Here is an 18,663-nt window from a genome sequence, read left to right as displayed (position 1 = left end):
AGAAAGAGGTCGGCAGGCTTATAAACTGTTATTCTTACCCAGTCACATTTCCTACTAGGAGGCGGGCCTCTCTCTTTCCCTCCCTCTGCCCCACCCTGAATCACACTCTCCTGCCTGCAGGGACCTGCCTTTTCCCTTTTCCCTGGGCAACTTCTGAGGAACAGGGAGCGGAAAAGGGGGAGAAGGGCCAGAGAGAAGTCCTGCCTTCGCTGAGTCAGGGGGTGGGGCATCAACTTAGAGCAGATTCTAGGATGTTGAGATCAGCATGTTCCTGGTGGGGAAACTGAGGCCCAGAGAGATGTAAGGAATTAAAAAAAAAATAAAAGAATGACATAGAACAGTATAAAAGTTTTCAGTGCATCACCCTTAATAAGGGTAAACATTATTTCATGAAATATTTGTTCAGTTGTATATGTGTGTGTGTTGGTTCTGTGTGTGTATATTTCTATGGTGGATATTGGGTAGCAGTGTGAAGTTTATTTCTTACTCTAGGAAGCAAGTAGAAAAATTTGAAAGTCACTCTCCCAAACTATGTTAATCTATACTGTGGGATACTATGCAGTTGTTAAAAAAAAACCCTTTCTGCCCAATGCCCACTCTGTTTTCATCATATTACTTAGCACTACCTGAAATGATTTTACTTATTCATTTACATGTTTATTGTCTGAATGTCCCATCAGGATGTAAGCTCCATGAGGATAGAGGCTGTCCATCTTATTTGCTACTGTGCCTGGAACAGTGCACATCATAAATAATAGCATAATAAATAATAAATGTCAGCTAATGGATGACTCAGTGAGATAGTGATTATATGCCTAAATCACCAAGAGTAAGTTACAGAATATTATGTACAGTTTAGAACCGTTTATGTGCCAGCCACGCACACAACAACTAAACAACCTATTTCTTTATGCGAGTAAAGGAATCTGGAAAGATGTACACCAAATATAGCAGTAGTTCATCTCCAGGGAGGGGCCTGAGAGTAAGTGTGTGTGTGTGTGTGTGTGTGTGTGTGTGTGTGTGTGTGTGTGTGTGTGTGTGTGTGTGTTTGGTGTATGCGTTAGGGGTGACAATCTTGTGAAAGGCTTTCTCTATTTTGTGAAGGATTTTATCACTCTATCTGTATTGTTTGAAAATTTTGCATCTAGAATGTGATCATATATCTCTTGTTGGATTAAAACTAGAAGTTTAAGTAACAGATTGTGGTAGAAGACACATTATGAACTGATGTGTTGACATGAGACACTGATAAATGAAAAAAGGAACTGCAGAACGATTTATATAGTAAACGATACATATAGTAAAATTCCATCTATTTTTAGTTTAAAATTTTTACTTCTGTCCAAGTAATCCATATTTAATCCCATTCTTATATTTAAAAAAAACTTTATTTGTGTATCTATGTATTTATATATGCATAGGGAAAATGCCTGGAAGGGTACTGTCAGTAGAGATTACCTCTGGGGAATGGGATTAGATAAAGGGCTGAGGGGGGACTTTAACTTTTTATTTTATACACTGTTTCTTGGAGGGAGAGTAGATGTCGTAGTAGAATTGGGGCAAACCCTAGGCACATACCAGACTCCCAGTCTCTGAGCTGAAAATATGCAAGAGTGTCCATACTTACCTCTCAGTTGTTATAAACCAGCATAGAAATAACAAAGTTTTTTCCAGTTCGTCAAAGTGGTCTAGTTAGAAGGAGAATGGGGGCCTTGTTTTCCTGGACTGGGACTCAGGAAAGCAAAAGGACTTAAATCACTGCCAATTATATTGTCTTGCCTTTTGTAAAAAAAAATTATGAAATAATTCATATTTGAAGAATTAATTCACGCTTGAATTTTATTACAAACATACAAGGCCCCACTACTCGGCACAAGAAATACAATATTACCAATATAATTGCAGCCCCCTCTGTACTCCTCCCCAACTGCATCTCTCTCCCCCGTGCCCCACCACCAAAGTAACCACTAATCAGAATTTGCTGTTTTTTATATCCTTACATTTCTGTATACTTGCACAATATATGCATATATCCTTAAGTAATATATAGTGGTATTTTGCATAAGTTGAGCTTTATAGAAATAGTATTGAAGTGCTTTTTTTACCTGACATATTAATGATTCATTCACGTTGCCCTGTGTAGGTCCATTAATTTCCACTGCTCTGTAATATGCCGTCTTATGACTATACCACAATTTATTTATCCATTCTCCTGTTGTTAGACATTACAGTCTTTTTTCCAGGTTTTTGCTGTTATAAACAGTGCTGGTATGAATGTTCTTATAAACATTTTCTTGTGCATGGGTGGGAGAGTTTTTGTAGGTGCAAACCTGGGAGTAGCATTGCTGAGTCATAGGGTATATGCATACCTTCAATTTTACTAGATATTGCCACACTGATTTACAAAAAGGTTGGGCCAATTTACACCCCAGCAGTGTGTGAGAATTCCCTAGCTCTACTTCCTTGCTAGCCATTGACGTCAGATGGTTGGATGTAAAATGGCACTTTGTTTTGGTTTTACTTTGCTTTATCTGATTCCTGGTGAGTTTGTGCATTTTTGCTTTGCCTTTTTTCTCCCTTGGGGGCTTAGAAGGGTACTTTGGGATGGAGGGTAATAAAGCATATGATTGAACCAACTGAGAGCTGTGAGTCTTTGATCTAAGCAGATAGGGCCTGGGTCACTGGGGTTAAGGTGGATCCACACCAATATGCACAGAGCTAATTACAGAGAGATCTTTCCCACCAAGCTAAGATCTGTCATGGACAGAAGTGGCAGCAGCTACAGCTGTTTCCCAAGCACCCTCCTCACACACCAGTGTCCTGAAAATTAAATAGGAGAGACAACAATTATTATAGGTAACATTTATCGTGGCTAGGAACAGCGTTAAGCTCTTTACACAAATAATCTCACATTCATATGCCAGCCCTACCAGGTGGGTTTCATTAACATCATTTTACTAATGAAACTGAGGCTTTGAGAGGGTAAGTGACTTACCTAAGGTCATAGAGCAAAAGCTAAAATCTGAACTCACATCTCTCTGATGCCAAAGTTTGTGAATTTAACCACCACATAGTATCTCAAAAATTTGAGGAGATAACTCTCCATCAGTATATTTTTGAACACATACTTCCAACATGCTTGAATATTTATGTATAATATAAAATGTGCCAAAAATTTATGCTAAGTGCTACACCTTATCGCTTCCTCTGGGGCAGATAGCACCAGGCTCGTTGTCTCCATGTGACTGATTGGATAATTAAAGGACAGAAGGTGTAATTAACGTGCCCAGGGTCACAGAGTTGAGAAGTTCAGAGCAGAGATTGGAACTCAAAGAGGATGGGTGTATGGGGTTGGGTACAGGGAGAACAAAGAGAGTACTGGGGCTGGGGAAGCTGGTAAGTGGGGGCAGCTTAAGGGGTGTCCCCATTCCCTTTCTAAAGCCAGGGGTGAGGGTTGGAGGCAGAGCCTCTGCTGCATCTGGCCTGGGTGGCTGAGGGGCAGAAAACCACTGAGCAGAGTGGGCACAGGGCCAGCTGCTGGGATTTGACTACGGCCTAAAGAATGAAGGTCCTGTTGAGTAAAGGAAGCAAGTGGTAGCATTTCCCACTGCAGAGCGCACATGTGGGGGGTAGATAAGGGAGACAGGAAGCTGAGCAGGGGCCAGTGCCGGTGCAGCCCCAGTAGGTGAGGAGAGGCCCTGCCAGGTCCGTAGGAGCTAGGCTGAGCTGGGGACTGGCAGAGTGCCCGGCGGGACTTCGCAGGACCAGCCCTCTCCCTCCCTGTTAGCTACTGAAGAGAGGCAGTTGAAGCAACCAGGCCCAACTCGGATAACAACACATAACAGCGGAGTGTGGTCCCTTCAGAGATCACCTACCCCTTAGGATGTGAAGTAATAACAATAACATGTATTGAGAGCTTACAATGTGCTAAGCATGGTATTAAGTCAGCAGAGTACTTGTGTTTTATTCTCACTAGTGCCCTATGAAAAGTAGGAAGACATAGCCATTACTCCCGTTTTACAGTTGAGGACACAGAGGCATAGAACAGTTACTTGACCTGCTGGAAGACACCCAACTAGTAAAGACAGATCTCAAATCCAAGTGACTTGTATCCCAAATATGTTTTCTTAACTATCAGGCCATCCTGAAAGAGTAAATGAGATGACTCGTACAAAGTGCCAGAACACAGTACGTATTCAATAGGTGGGAGAGAGAAGAAAGAAACTTGGTTTTGGGGGCAGCAAACAGAACTGACTGTGCCACAGGAAGAATGGAGGGCAGACATTAAGTAGGATTTCCTGAAGGAGAGGCAAAGGAATAGATATGAATCTTCCTCAAGATTTCCCCCTGTAGGAAGGGGAAGGGTGAGCTGTGACAGGGCGAGAGAGAGTCATGGACATATATACACTGACCAGCGTGGGGTAGATAGCTAGTGGGAAGCAGCCGCATGGCACAGGGATATCGGCTCAGTGCTTTGTGACCGCCTGGAGGGGTGGGATAGGGAGGGTGGGAGGGAGGGAGACGCAAGAGGGAAGAGATGTGGGAACATATGTATATGTACAACTGATTCACTTTGTTATAAAGCAGAAACTAACACACCATCGTAAAGCAATTACACCCCAATAAAGATGTTAAAAAAAAAAAAGATTTTCCCCTGTACACACTCACACACCCCAAAAGAAGCCCCTAAAGTAGGATGATTCCAGCTCCTGCCTGCCTAGCAAGTGGTGGGAGCCTGGCATTCCTGGCTTGGTACCTGTTTATCTTTCCAGCCTTATCTTTCCAAGTATTCCAGTCTCAGCCAAACCTGCTCCTTCTGGTTTCCTGAACACAGAGCACACAAATGTTATCTTTTCACTTTCTTTATCTTATCTTTAGATAAACAGAAATTCCTAATTTTAAGATGGTCAACTTTATCGTCTTTTCTGTTAGTTCATGCTATTTGTTCCTTGTTTGAGAAATCCTTCCCTACTCTGGGATCACGAAGATATTCTCCTATTTATTTTCAAAAGCTTTATACTTTTGTCTTTCACCTTTAGGTGTATGGTGGGAAATAGAGGTCAAGATTAGTTTCCTTCTACCTCAACATAATAAAGGCCATATACGGCAAACCCACAGCAAACATCATTCTCAATGGTGAAAAACTGAAAGCCTTTCCTCTAAGATTAGGAACAAGACAAAGATGTCCACTCTCACCACTATTATTCAACATAGTTTTGGAAGTCCTAGCTGTGGCAATCAGGGAAGAAAAAGAAATAAAAGGAATACAAATTGTAAAAGAAGAAGTAAAACTGTCACTGTTTGCAGATGACATGATACAATACATAGACAATCCTAAAGATGCCACCAGAAAACTACTAGAGCTAATCAATGAATTTGGTAAAGTTGCAGGATACAAAATTAATGCACAGAAATCTCTTGTATTCCTATACGCTAACAACAAAAGATCAGAAAGAGAAATTAAGGAAACTCCCATTCACTACTGCAACAAAAAGAATAAAATACCTAGGAATAAACCTACCTAAGGAGGTAAAAGACCTATACTCAGAAAACTATAAAACACTGATGAAAGAAATCAAAGATGACACAAACAAATGGAGAGATATACCATGTTCTTGGATTGGAAGAATCAATATTGTGAAAATGACTATACCCCCAAAACAATCTATAGATTCAGTGCAATTCCTATCAAATTACCAATGGCATTTTTTACAGAGCTAGAACAAAAAAATCTTAAAATTTGTATGGAGACACAAAAGACCCTGAATAGCCAAAGCAATCTTTGTTTGTTTGTTTTTTGCGATACGCGGGCCTCTCACTGTTGTGGCCTCTCCCGTTGCGGAGCACAGGCTCCGGACGCACAGACTCAGCGGCCGTGGCTCACGGGCCCAGCCGCTCCGCAGCATGTGGGATCTTCCCGGACCGGGGCACGAACCCGTGTCCCCTGCATCGGCAGGCGGACTCTCAACCACTGCGCCACCAGGGAAGCCCTTTTTTTTTAATGTATTTATTTTATTTATTTATTTTTGGCTGGGTTGGGTCTTTGTTGCTGCGTGCGGGCTTTCTCTAGTTGCGGTGAGTGGAGGCTACTCTTTGTTGCGGTGCATGGGCTTCTCATTGTGGTGGCTTCTCTTGTAGCAGAGCAGGGGCTCTAGGTACATGGGTTTCAGTAGCTGCGGCACGCAGCCTCCATAGTTGTGGTGCACAGGCTTAGTTGCTCTGCAGCATGTGGGATCTTCCCAGACCAGGGATCGAACCCGTGTCCCCTGCATTGGCAGGCAGATTCTCAACCATTGCGCCACCAGGGAAGCCCAAGCCAAAGCAATCTTGAGGGAAAAAAATGGAGCTGGAGGAATCAGACTCCCTGACTTCAGACTATACTACAAAGCTACAGTAATCAAGACAATATGGTACTGGCACAAAAACCGAAATATAGATCAATGGAACAGGATAGAAAGCCCAGAGATAAACCGATACACCTATGGTCAACTAATCTATGACAAAGGAGGCAAGGATATACAATGGAGAAAAGTCTCTTCAATAAGTGGTGCTGGGAAAACTGGACAGCTACATGTAAAAGAATGAAATTAGAACACTCCCTAACACCATACACAAAAATAAACTCCAAATGGTTTAAAGACCTAAATGTAAGACCAGAGACTATAAAACTCTTAGAGGAAAACATAGGCAGAACACTCTTTGACATAAATCACAGCAAGATCTTTTTTGACCCACCTCCTAGAGTAATTGAAATAAAACCAAAAGTAAACAAATGGGACCTAATGAAACTTCAAAGCTTTTGCAGAGCAAAGGAACCCATAAACAAGATGAAAAGTCAACCCTCAGAATGGGAGAAAATATGTGAACTAATCAATAGACAAAGGATTAATCTCCAAAATATATAAACAGCTCATGCAGCTCAATATTAAACAAACAACCCAATCCAAAAATGGGCAGAAGACCTAAATAGACATTTCTCCAAAGAAGACATACAGATGGTCGAGAAGCACATGAAAAGTTGCTCAATATCACTAGTTATTAGAGAAATGCAAATCAAAACTACAATGAGGTATCACCTCACACCGGTTAGAATGGCTATCATCAGAAAATCTACAAACAACAAATGCTGGAGAGGGTGTGGAGAAAAGGGAACCCTCTTGCACTGTTGGTGGGAATGTAAATTGATGCAGCCACTATGGAGAACAGTGTGGAGGTTCCTCAAAAAACTAAAAATAGAATTACCATATGACCCAGCAATCCCACTACTGGGCATATACCCAGAGAAATCCATTATTCAAAAAAGACACATGTACCCCAATGTTCATTGCAGCACTATTTAAAATAGCCAGGTCATGTAAGCAACCTAAATGTCCATCAACAGGCGAATGGATAAAGAAGTTGTGGTATATATATACAATGGACTATTACTCAGCCATAAAAAGGAACGAAATTGGGTCATTTGTAGAGACATGGATGGACCTAGAGACTGTCATACAGAGTGAAGTAAGTCAGAAAGAGAAAAACAAATATTGTATATTAACGCATATATGTGGAATCTAGAAGAATGGTACAGACGAACCAGTTTGCAAGGCAGAAATAGAGACACAGATGTAGAGAACAAATGTTTGGACACCAAGGGGTGAAAGTGGGGTGGTGGTGGTGTTGGGATGAATTGGGAGATTGGGATTGACATATATACACTAATATGTATAAATAGATAACTAGTAAGAACCTGCTATATAAAAATAAATAAATTAAATTAAAAAAAAAAAGAAAAGATTAGTTTCCCTTATGTGGATAGCCCATTGTCCCAGCACCACTTCTTGAAAGTCTGCCCTTCCTTACTGATCTGCAGTGACATCTCTGACTTATAGTAAATGTGTTTCATTTCAGTGGCCTATTCTTCTCTCCCTGCACCAATGTCACAGTCTCTCAATTAGTATAGACTTATAATATATCTTCATTTCTTGCATATCAAGTCTTCCCACCTTGTTCTTCAATAGTGTCTTGTTTTTTGTTTTTTGCCACACCACACAGCCTGCGGAATTCTAGTTCCCCGACCAGGGATCAAATCTGGGCCCTCGGTAGTGAAAGCAGGAGTCCTAACCACTGGGCCACCAGGGAATTCCCATGTCTTGGCTATTTTTGAGTCTTGAATTTCTATACATAAATTTTAGAATCATTTTGTCAAGTTGTTGGGATTTTAGTTGGTATTGCATTTAATGTGTTAATGGCTTTGGGGAAAATTGACATCTTTACAATATTGAATTGTCCAACGCATGATAGAGTATATCTCTTCATTTATTTCTATTTCTATCTCCTCTGGTGTCTCCCAGAGTTACATGAGTTTCTTTCTAGACATCTTGCCCATCCTTTGTTAGATTTTTTTCCCTAGGTCCTTCATATTTTAAAATGTTATTGACAATGGTAATTACAAGAAATTTCATGTTCTGTTTATTGCTGGTATATAGAGATACTGATAATTTTATTGCATTGATTTTGTATCTAGAAACCTTAACTATTTTATTTATTTCAGTAATTATTTGTAGATTCTTTTGATTTTCTATATGCATAGTCACATCATTAGTAGATAGTGATAGTTTTATTCCTTCCTTTCGTTTTTATAGTTTCTTTTTCTTAACTTATTGTTCTGGCTCTGATCTCTAGTACAATGTTGAATAGAAATGATAGAAAATATAAGTGAGTATTCTTTTCATTTTCCTGGCTTAAAAAGGAAAGCTTTGGGCTTCCCTGGTGGCGCAGTGGTTGAGAGTCTGCCTGCCGATGCAGGGGACGCGGGTTTGTGCCCCGGTTCGGGAGGATCCCGCGTGCCGCGGAGCGGCTGGGCCCGTGAGCCATGGCCGCTGGGCCTGCGCGTCCGGAGCCTGTGCTCCGCAGCGGGAGAGGCCACAACAGTGAGAGACCCGCGTCCCGAATAAAAAAAAAAAAAAAAGGAAAGCTTTTATGATGTTTGCTATATTGAAAAAAAACCAGATACCGTTTATTGGAGTAAGGAAGAATCTTTTTTTCTTTAGGAAGATTATTTTTATTCCCAGTTTGCTGAGTTTTTAACATAAATGTTTCGAGTTTTTTAAATCCTTTATCATCATCTAATGAAATGATCATATGATTTTCCATCTTTAATTTGTTAATCTGGCAAATGCATTGTTTCTAGTGTTAAACTAACCTTGCGCTGTTGAAGACAATTCTTCATGAGGTATTATCCTTGTTATATATATTTTACTCTCCTGCTGTTTTTCTCTAGACCTCTCCATGTCCTCTCCATTCCTTCAAAGCCCTGCTGGGATACCACTTCCTTTTGAAAGCCTTGCAGGATGACCCCAGCTATATTTGACTTCTCACTCTACTCACAAAACCAATGGAACATTGCCTCCCCTGGTAGCTTCATTGTAGCTATATTGTCACCTTCTATCCCCTTCTCTCCTGGACTGTAACCCCCTGGAAGGCATCTTTGTGTTCTCTTCTCAGCCTGCTTCCTCCTCCCAGGACCCAGAGCAGAGGTGGTATTGAGTGTAACACCAAGGATGAGGCCATGGGCTCTGGGGTGAAGCTGCCTGGGCTCACATCTCAGCTTGGCCACTTGCTAGCTGTGGGATATAGGGCATGCCACCTGGCCTCCCTGAGCCCATCAGTTAAATAGGAAGAATAATAATACCTGTCTCATAGAGTTGTGGTGAGAATGAAATGATATAAGTGAACCACTTAGTACAGATCCGGGCACGTGGTATTTTTGCTATCTTAGTCTATATCACGTAGAGGACTGGGGTTGGGGAGCATGAGGGGGATCGAGCTTATGAGAGTAGAGTCCTCTAACTTAGCCTGGGAGTCAGAGAAGGCTTCTTGGAAGAGGTGATGCCTAAGGTGGTCCTGCAGGGCAAATGAAGGATGGCAGTGGGGGAAGGGCAGAAGGTGTGGGGAAGAGTTCTTTCAGATAGAGGGAGAAGAAGGTGCAAAAGAATGTAATATGAGAGGAGAAAGAATATAACATGCTTTAGAAATTAGTAGTACTTAAGTGTGGCCAAAACGGAATAGGTGGGCAGCGGGGAGGGCAAAGTGATATGAAGAGGTAAGTAGGAGTCCGATGAAGAGTCTGTCATACTATACTAAGGAATGGAGACTTTATCTTCAGATAATTCTCACCCCCTTTTTGGCGCACCTAATACCTATTAGAGTAGGTGTCTCTTACTCCAGGAAGCCTTCCCTGATGTCACGCAAATCTGTGTTGGATATTCCCTCTGTTCTACCGTAGCCCTCTCCCCTCGTCACAGCTAACTTCTTTCCATGATAATTATCTGTTTAAGCATCATCTCTCCTTCATACCAAAAGCTGTAAGAGGGCAGGGAATGGGTTTTAACGTTTCTGTAACACAAGGCTAGTAGAGTACCTGGCACATGGTAAGTGCTCAATAGATATTTATTGGATGAATGAACAAATAAATAGAACATCTAGGGAAGGAGAGAAAATTGTGACCAGCAAAATGCCTGGCACATAATTGGCCCTTAGAAAAGTATTTAATCTTTTATTGTGCGTCAGCTTCATCATCTGGAAAATGGGAATAAAAATAGAAACTACCTCAAAGGGGTATCATGGGTCTGTGAATTGCTTAACCTAGGATCTGACATTTAGTGTAAAGGCTAATTCTCAGCATGTTAAACACATAATTCTCATACAAACAGTGAGCATGGGTCAAAATTTCATTTAACTCATTAGTAAGGGGGCTAGCAGGATGACAAAGCTAGCTCAAAACAGAATATAAAAACTGGTTTTTTTTAAATTTTATTTTATTTTTTTATACAGCAGGTTCTTATTAGTTATCTATTTTATACATATTAGTGTATACATGTCAGTCCCAATCTCCCAGTTCATCCCACCACGGCCACCTCCCCCTCCCGAAAACTGGGGGTTTTATAGTCACTGGAAAGAAAAATATTGAAATGATATTGCTAAATTATATTCAAATGGATTAAGGTCCTACAGGGTAATAAAACCATAACCTTAAGGATTATCTTCTCTACTAGACAGAAAAGGAAATCATCCCGTCCTATTACTTAACAGAATTGTGAAATGTCTGGGCCCTAATCAGTTGTGTAAATAATGTTAAATTGCTCTTCAGAGGCAGATGACTCTTAAGTAGACTTGCTGATCAGTGCTTTATTGTGACATCAAAAGGTCACATAATCATCTTTTTACTTTAGTAACATGTTTTAGTTAGTTTTTCTTAACACTGGTAAGTTTAGTTTAGTAGATACGGTTATTATTATAAGGCTCTCAATAAATATTTGCTGAAAGGATTTTCATTCTGTTAGGCTTTTTTCCTTCTCCCCAGCATCAGAGTTGGGACCTATAGAACTGGTAGACTGAGTGGGGAACCCTGCAGGACCCTATGCTCTTCCTTCCTTCAGCCTGGGGTGTTGTAATGCCAATTCTGTCTCATTAAATAGGCAGAAGAAGTATCTGCTTTGGGCATCAGCAAAGCAGGCACATATCTCTCCCCTCCGTAAGAACATGTATATATATTTTTGAAAGAACTGGATATTTCCAAAAAGGCAGTGCAGTAGGCAACATGGAAAAAAATCAGAAATTTTGGGGACCACTATCCATTTATTTTTTTTCAATTTTTCAATTTAGAAAATTGTGGTAAAATACATATAACATAAAATTTACCGTCCTAACCATTTTAAGTGTACAGTTCAATGGCATTAAGTACAGTCACATTGTTGTGCAACGATCACCACCATCCATCTGCAGAACTCTTTTCATCTTTCAAAACTGAAAGTCTGTACCTATTAAACAGTAACACATTGCCTTTCCCCCAGCCCCTGGCAACCACCCTCTACTTTCTGTCTCTATGCATTTGACTACTCTAGGTACCTCATATAGATGGTGTCATACAACATTTGTTCTCTTGTGGCTGGCTTATTTCACTTAGCATCATGTCCTCAAGGTTCATCCAAGTTGTACCACGTGTCAGAATTTCCTTCCTGTTTAACACTGAATAATATTCCATTGTATTTATATCACATTTTGTTTATCCTGTTATCCATTGATGGATGCTTGCATTGCTTCCATCTTTTGGCTATCACCTCCCTTTATTTTATAGAATAAGATTATTTTTGTTTTGAATTGCATATGAGGGATGGATACCATTTTCAAGGCTTGAGATCTCAAAGATTATAATCTGGCTCAGGGCCTGGGACTAACCAGACTATGAGACCATCTGTGGGTGGTCATTTCTTGATTTTGTACTTTTGCCTAAATATAACCAGGATGACTAAGTTTCTCTAGGCAGATTTAGCCTAGAGGATGTTTACATGGAATATGAGCATTAAAAACGTGTTCTAGGGCTTCCCTGGTGGTGCAGTGGTTGAGAGTCCGCCTGCCGATGCAGGGGACACGGGTTCGTGCCCCGGTCCGGGAAGATCCCACATGCCGCGGAGCGGCTGGGCCCGTGAGCCATGGCCACTGAGCCTGCGCGTCCGGAGCCTGTACTCCGCAACGGGAGAGGCCACAACAGTGAGAGGCCCGTGTACCGCAAAACAAACAAACAAACAAACAAAAAAAACGTGTTCTAGGGCTCTGACGTGCTGTAGATTTTGTATATACTGGGGACGGGAAATTCGAGCATTTCTACAAAGCAACAGATGGGAAATTTCCCAGGAACAAACTAGCTATCTCTTGGCAGTCCAAAAGTATGTAGTATGCAAGCTCTGCTCTGGGAGTTGAGAGAATCTGCTTGAACCATATGACCTCCAGATGCTAGAAAAGGAACTTCCAGATACTTCCCTGCTAAAAGTAGTTAAGAGTACTGGGTCAAAGGAAAACTAAAATGCCTGGGCTTCCAGCTTCAGGGAATTGAACCTTTTATTCTGACTTTCCAGCAAAAAGGAAGGGAATGGTGAATGTAGAATCGCATGAAGCTAAAGTTAGAGGATACTGCCGAAGTCAATCAGATCCCCACTTTTTTTTTTTAAACATTTATTTAAATACTTAAAGACAGTGATATTGACTAATTAGACTTGGAATCAAATTGCCTCTGTTTCCTTTCTTCATTTTATTTTTGTAAGTCACAAATTTTCATACTTTTTGTTTTGTTTTGTTTTGTTTTGCAGTACGCGGGCCTCTCACTGTTGTGGCCTTCTCCCGTTGCGGAGCACAGGCTCCGGACGCGCAGGCTCAGCGGCCCTGGCTCACAGGCCCAGCCGCTCCGCGGCATGTGGGATCTTCCCGGACCGGGGCACGAACCTGCATTCCCCGCATCAGCAGACAGACTCTCAACCACTGCGCCACCAGGGAAGCCCAGATCCCCACGTTTTAATTCTGTTTTGGACTTTTATTTATACAATTGTCATTAATTTCATCAATGTAGTAGAATATAGACTAGGTCTGAATCTTGGCTCTACAACTTATTCAGTGTGAGACGTTGATTATTACTCTACTCTCTTCAATTTTTAAAATCTGTGTCTCAATTTTTAAAATCTTTAAAATGGTAATAATAATAGTATTGTGTCAGAGGATCGTGGTGAGGACGAACGTCCCAAGAACAGAGCCTGGGACATAGTAACTGCTATATAAATTCTTGCTATTATCTAGACATTTTGGCCTTCTCCTTCTCCTCTTCTTTATTATTATTATTATTCAGTTGGGAAATAATCAAATTTTATTTGGAGTGTCATCCTACAGTTTTATTCTGCTTCTTGATTGTTTCTGGGGGAAAATTTCTGCAGTTAATGTGTATTGAATTCTGCTTCTTGATTTTTTGCAATAACTCTATGAATCTGTTAACATTTTCGTTGTATGAAAGGTAGTCTCATTCTCTCATTTTCCAGATTTGGAAACTGAATCCCCAAAAGGGAAAGTGACTTGCCCAAGATCACACAGAGACAATGACTAAACCAGTAATAGAAGGAAGGACTTCTGACCACGAGTCCACGGCTTGCTCCACTCGACACAGAGTTCAAGAATACTGACCTGGGGTATTAATACACTCTGCCCATCCTCCAAACATGCACAGGAAAACTTGAACACTCTATGATTCCAGGTATTCTCCAAAAGATGTCTTTCCTTTCTAGCAAAATTTCAGGCATTTCAAGGGAAAGTTCGGTGGCTTGACTTGTAATCTTCGTTGTATACCCAGCACTGTGCTTCAAGTTCTTGAGGGCAGAAATTATTGCCTATAACAGCTGGGATTATTAGGGACAGATGCCCAATAAATGGAACTAATTAACATACCCCCACTTTTTAAAAAAGAGGAATGGGGCGCAGAGAAGAGAATATTTATTAAGAAATTAATACGTTCTAGTCACTGTGCTAGAATTTTCACCACTATCCCATTTAATCCCCAGACACCCTTTGTAGCATTGTCGATTTCCAGATTTTGAATCAGGAAATTAAGGTTACTCTGAGTCTTCATGAGTAAATATTCAAGATTGACATTTCTCTGATGGACCACAACCTTTTAGAATCTAGTATTATAATCACAGAGTGAGAGGTAAAGCCAAGAAGGAAGAGACCTAATACATTCCAAAAGGTTAAAAAAAAAAAGAGTTTTTCTCGTGAAAAACGATGAAATCAACCATATAAATTGTGAAAATATAAGTCATGATTGTATTTGCTCTGTGACAGTGTGGAAATGCACATTTTTATCAAGCTAGAAACAGAAAACAAAGAAAAATTATGAGTATTTCAATCTTGCTCATCAAAAGAGACTGATCATTACCAAATCCAGGCAACCTGGCCCCACTCTCCCTGCAAACATTTAATCCACATGAGAGTTTTGAATGGAGACAAGAAGATAAGTGACAGGACTTATGTAGAGAAGGACACTTAGGCCTGGCTGAGTTTCATAGCATGGAAGGGCCCAGACCCAAAAAATGCTTAGTACCTATTATGCTAGGCTGAAAAAAAACGCCCCCCTAAAGACAATTAGGTCCTAGTTCCTGGAATCTTTAAGTGTACCCTGTTTGGAAAAAGGGTCTTTGCCGATGTGATCAAGTTAAGGATCTTGAGATGGGAGATTATCCTGTATTATCTAGGTAGGGCCCAAATGCAGTCACAAGTGTCCTTAGAGAGGCAGAGGGAGATATGATACTAATCCACAGAGGAGGAGGTGATGTGAACATGGAAGCAGAGATTGGAGTGACACGGCCACAGGCCAAGGAATGTCAGTAACATTCTCTTTTCCCTGGGAAGCTGGAGAGGCAAGGAGCAGATTCTTCCCTAGAGGCTCCGGGCCTGCCAATATCTTGATTTTGGCCCAGTGAAACTAATTTCAGACTTCTGGCCTCCAGAACTGTGAGAGAATACATTTCTGTTGCTTTAAAACACCAAGTTTGTGGTAATTATAATTTGTTAGCACAGTCACAGAAAACTAACACCGTGCCCCTGTGTTGGTATCCAAGTCTCAATTTACTGTCATCTCCTTTCCCTTCCATCTGGCACTTCCAAGAAGAGTTTCCAAAAGCATCCTAATATCTTTTGTTTGTCTCTTCTGAAAGGCACTGTGACAAGCACTTTATATGCAGTAGCTCACTGAACCCTCATAATCCTATTAGGTGAATATAATACTAATATTATTCCTATTTTACAGATGAGTAAAATGAGGCTCAGAAGAAAAGCTGGTGGGGCCACACTCCTAACAGGTGATGGAGCTAGTATTCCAACTCAGGTCTGCTCAAATCTAAAGCCCACACTTTTAACTTCTGTACTGTACTACCTCAAGATCTCTGGGGTAAGTCAAGGTTTTAATTCTCGTATCTACTGGCGAAATTTCAGGATATATATATCTGAGGGATATTTTCAAGGACTTTGGACCAAAGGAGACCAAACATGCCTTCATTGCAGCTCAAGGCACTGAGCTGCCATTTTTTAGCAAAGAGCAGAGGATGGCCAATCCTAGCATCACAGAAAGCTCAGGTTAAAAGGACCTCAGAGATCCATTTGTTCAAATTCCTCATTTTACATATGAAGAAGCTGGGCTCACAAAAGGGGAGGGCCCTGCCTAGGGTCACATATAGAGGCTTTAAGTGATAAAGTTGGGATTGAAGTCCTGGTTGCACTTCAAATCTAGGGTTGATTCTACTGCACATCACACTGCCCAAAGTCATGTGTGTTGCTATGGTCCAAAGGGCTGACAAAACTCTGGGAACTTGCAAGAAGGAAAATGGAAAAATGGGTCACAACCTTCTCAAAGCTATAGTGTCCCAGGTCTTCATTCTCACATGGGGTAACCTACAGGGCTGCAGCCCTGAGGTGCAGGGCTGAGATGGTCCAGGGGATTGGGAGGGGGTAGCTTCTGCATTGGGATGGAGACTGAAGAGACCATGATGATGTGACCATGTCCCAAATGGGAGGAAAGGAATGTCAAGATTTCATGAATTCCTAGAACTGAAGGGATTTCTGAAAATCTTGAGAGTAGCAGCTTTGGAAGTAAGTTGTCTCTTACATGATTAGCAAGGAACTCGTTTGGGAAACTCAATAAAATTCTAATTATGATAAAGGCTGAACATTCTTCATCCATCTTTAAATACATCCACTAATAAATATTGAGGCCCCACTGGTCTCTGCCTTCATGCTTAATAAGGTGATTTTAAAAAAAGATAATATATTTAAAGTACCCATACAGTCTTAGTACACAAGTCCTTTAAAATGCTGTTGCTAAGAAAGAAATTGAAGATGTCACAAACAGATGGAAAGAGACACTATGTTCTTGAATTGGAAGAATTTATATATATATATATATATATTTTTTTTTTTTTTTGTGGTACGTGGGCCTCTCACTGTTGTGGCCTCTCCCGTTGCAGAGCACAGGCTCCGGACACGCAGGCTCAGTGGCCATGGCTCACGGGCCCAGCCGCTCCGCGGCATGTGGGATCTTCCCAGACCGGGGCACGAACCCGTGTCCCCTGCATCGGCAGGCGGACTCTCAACCACTGCGCCACCAGGGAAGCCCGGAAGAATTAATATTTTTAAATGGCCATACTGCCTCAGGCAACCTATAGATTCAGTGCAATCCCTATCAATCTACCAACGGCATTTTTCACAGAACGAGAGCAAATAATCTTAAAAAATTGTATGGAAACACGAAAGACCCTGGATAACCAAAACAATCTTGAGAAAGAAGAACAGAGCTGGAGGAACCATTTGCTCTGACTTCAGATAATACTACAAAGACAGTAATCAAAATAGTATGCTACTGGCATAAAAACAGAGACATAGATCCATGGGACAGAATAGAGAGCCCAGAATAAACCCACACACTTATGGTCAATTAATCTATGACAAAGGAGGCAAGAATATACAATGGAGAAAAGGCAGTTTCTTTAGTAAGTGGTGCTGGGAAAACTGGACACTTACATGTAAAAGAATGAAATTAGAACATTCTCTAACACCACATACAAAAATAAACTCAAAATGGATTAAAAACATAAATGTAAGACCTGAAACCATAACACTCCTAGAATAAATCATAGGCAGAACATTCTTTGACATAAATCATAGCAATGTTTTTTTGAATCAGTCTCCTATAGCAAAGGAAATAAAACCAAAAATTAACAAATAGGACTTAATCAAACTTAAAAGCTTTTGCATAGCAAAGGAAACCATCGAGAAAGCAAAAAGACAACCTACTGAATGGAAGAAAATATTTGCCAATGATATGACCAATAAGCAGTTAATATCCAAAATATATAAACAGCTCATACAACTCAATATCAAAAAAAAAACAAAACCCAGTTAAAAAATGGGCAGAAGATCTGAATAGACATTTCTTCAAAGAAGACATGCAGATTGCCAACAGGCACATGGAAAGATGCTCAACAATGCTAATCATCAGGGAAATGCAAATGAAAACCACAGTGAGATATCACCTCACACCTGAAGGAATGGCTATCATCAAAAAGACCACAAATAACAAATGTTGGCAAGGATGTGGAAAAAAAGGAACCTCTGTAAACTGTTGGTAGGAATGTAAATTGGTACAGCCACTGTGAAAACAGTATGGAGGTTTCTCAAAAAAAACAAAAATAGAACGACCAAATGACCCAGCAATTCCACTTCTGGGTATATATCTGAAAAAAACAAAAACACTAATTCAAAAAGATACACGCACCCCAATGTTCATAGCAGTATTATTTGCATTTGCCAAGTTATGGAAGCAAGCTAAGTGTCCATCACAGATGACTGGATAAAGAAAATGTGGTATATGTATTCAATGGAATACTACTCAGTCATAAAAAAGAATGAAACTTTTGCCATTTGCAACAACTTCGATGGACTTGGAGGGCATTATGCTAAGTCAAATAAGTCAGACAAAGAAGGACAAACACTGTATGATATCACTTATATGTGGTATCTTAAAAAACCAATAAACTAGTGACTATAAGAAAAAAGAAACAGACTCAGATATAGAGAACAAACTAGTGGTTACCAGTGGGGCGAGGGAAGGGGGGAGGGGCAACATAAGTGTAGGGGATTAAGAGGTACAAACTATTACGTATCAAATAAGCTACAAGGATATATTGTATAGCACAGGGAATATAGCCAATATTTTATAATAACTATAAATGGAGTTATAAACTTTATAGATTGTGAATCACTATACTGTACACCTGTAACTTATATAATATTGCACATCAACTATACTTA

Source organism: Grampus griseus, assembly GCF_964374135.1.
Source record: "Grampus griseus genome assembly, chromosome: 14".
Lineage (NCBI taxonomy): Eukaryota > Metazoa > Chordata > Mammalia > Artiodactyla > Delphinidae > Grampus > Grampus griseus.
This window is presented reverse-complemented; position numbering follows the sequence as displayed.